The sequence below is a fragment of the Penaeus chinensis genome, chromosome 6 (genome assembly GCF_019202785.1).
Source record: "Penaeus chinensis breed Huanghai No. 1 chromosome 6, ASM1920278v2, whole genome shotgun sequence".
Classification (NCBI taxonomy): Eukaryota; Metazoa; Arthropoda; class Malacostraca; order Decapoda; family Penaeidae; genus Penaeus; species Penaeus chinensis.
This window is the reverse complement of record NC_061824.1, coordinates 7,695,808-7,698,307: the sequence shown is the minus strand read 5'-3', so window position 1 is coordinate 7,698,307 and position 2,500 is coordinate 7,695,808.

Genomic DNA, 2,500 nt, shown 5'->3' with positions numbered 1-2,500 from the left:
AAGGCCATGGAAGGATTCGCAGAGAGTGAAAGAGGGGGAATATGGAAATGGGGAGAAGGAGGAAGAAGGGAGGGAGGGAGGGGAAGGTACGGCGAGAAGGAAGGAGGAAGAGGAGAAAGGAGGGGGAAGGTAGGGGGAGAAACAGGGAGGAGGAAGCACCGAGGAGATGGGGAGATAAGAAGGGAAGGAGAGAAGGAGGAAGGAGAGAGAGAAAGAGAGATAGACAGAGGGGGAGCGAAGACAGAGGCACAGACAGACAGACGGGCAGGAAGACAAATAGGCAGACAAGAGAGAGAGAGGGAGGGGGGAAGAGAGAGAGAGAAAGAGAGAGAGAGAGGGGGGAGGGGGGAAGAGAGAGAGAGAAAGAGAGAGAGAAAGAGAAAGAGAGAGGTGGGAGGAGAAAGAGAGAGAGGTGGGGGGGGGGGGTAGGAGGGAAAGAGGGAGGGAGAGAAAAAGAAGGAAAGAGAGAAAGAGAGAGAATGCGAGAGCGAAGCGAGCAAGTGAAGAGTGTCTCTCCGCGTCCAGGCTTTGTGTGTCAACATATACATGAACGTGTGTACGTAAAAACACACTTTACAGCAACGCAAAAATAATTAGTTTGATTATTCAAACTCCGGATTATAGAACAAAACTCGATTCTAATATCCGAGTTCCATTTTTCTCCGAAATTAATTCTTGATTACAAGTGCTTTAACACACCAGGGACGACTTAAGAGTTATCGTGAACACGCTAACCTTGGCAATGTCTCATTCCCACACTGTTATTTAGCATATAACACTGATTTTTATCACAGTCTCGACGCTGTTAAATATCGACTCCCCCCCCCCATATAACCCCCCCCCCCTCCACCACCACCCCACACCCTAACACTTACCTCCCCCCCCCCCCCCCCCCCCGTTTTTCTTTAGCTTTTGAGGATAATTCGTCGCGTCTCTAGAGGTGAAATTACGGAGACATAATTGATATTTCGCTCCTTCGCGCCCCTTGTTCTTTGGCGCATTATAGTTTTATAAGTCATCGTTGTGGGTCGTATATATGTGTTTATTTCTTTGCTTTCTATTCTTCATTCCTTGTTCTTGCTATTCGCGCAGAGACGAGGATAGCAAAAAGGAAAGAAAGCAAGAAAAAAACCCGGGGTAAATTGATTGTTCTCGTGACGAAATTACGTTAAATGTTGACAGAATATTAGCTTGAGGACACGAGTTTGAAAAATATTTCGACCTTTTTTATTTCTTTTTCTTTTTTCTTTTCTTTATCATGAGTTTATTCGATGCATGTTTTCTTTCTTAAAATCTTTTTGTTTGTTTGATTCATCGTTAATGAGGACGAGCTATGACTTGCAAGGCATGGCAACACACACGCACGCGGTGTCGAACTCAAGGATTTAAAAGCACTTCTACATGCACACGACAGCATGCAGACACTATCCTTGCCTTTACGATCAGATCGTCTCTACATAGCGACCGTGTAAATATGTACATAATGCTTCCTTGCACATTCAAGTAAGAATATTGCATGAAGATGACATCTGCAGTCACTTTTGTTTTGTATCTATTTTGAAGAATATCTTTTCGAAGTACGTGAAATCTAGATTAATATCTGTTTAAAATCCTCTACAGTGGTGCATATCCTGACATTCGAAATGAACACAACTGACAAATGACAAGTCAATGGAACTTTATAAACGGCTAAAGTTTTTGTTGTTGTAAAACTTTTTTTTTTTTTTTTTCTCTCCAACTTTTCATCTACTATTAAGGTTTTCATGCTGCCGGAGGTTGAACTTTTACCTACAACTGAAAGAGTATTTCCTACTGAAGTTTTAATTGCTACAGTTGTTGTTAGAGTTCTGTCTGATGTTTTAGTCACTACTGAAGTTTGTGGGAATGCTTTCAGGCAAATAATGCAGTTAAGTTTTCAACAGACAAAGCTCTTCATAGTCAGCTGCCGAAATACTATTCTGAGTGATTATTTGTGACCAATGTTATGCTTTGTTTCGCGGCCGTGTTTCTTCTTCTTCTTCTCTTTTCTTTTAATCTGATTTCCTTCCTCTTTTTTTACCTTTTAACAACAATTTTTGAATATAAGATAACATAGGATCCCCTCCGTAGGTCACTTACAAGGTATTAAACGCCCAAAAAGCGTTTAATTCCTCAAAACAGAACCTCACTTCCATCACGCAATATAAAGAGTCGGCGGAGTGCCTAAAATCAGTCGATAAAACAGAAACACTGTATAACGCAGCTGAAATACACCTTTGTTTCCCTAAAGTTCAAAACAGACAGGCAGTGCAGAGGCGTATGAAAGCCATCTAGCGGCAGGCGAGCGAATCTCATTCCGGACTCATTTGCCTACATCCTCTATGGGGGAATTGAATTCAGAGCTATTTCGCCGCGGGAGAATCGCTTGGGAAATGTCAAATAAAACCTCTTATAGAACCCTATTATAGAAACCTCTCCGCATGCACCTGCAGTTGGAGCCGGACCGGGCGTAGGAAGGCAA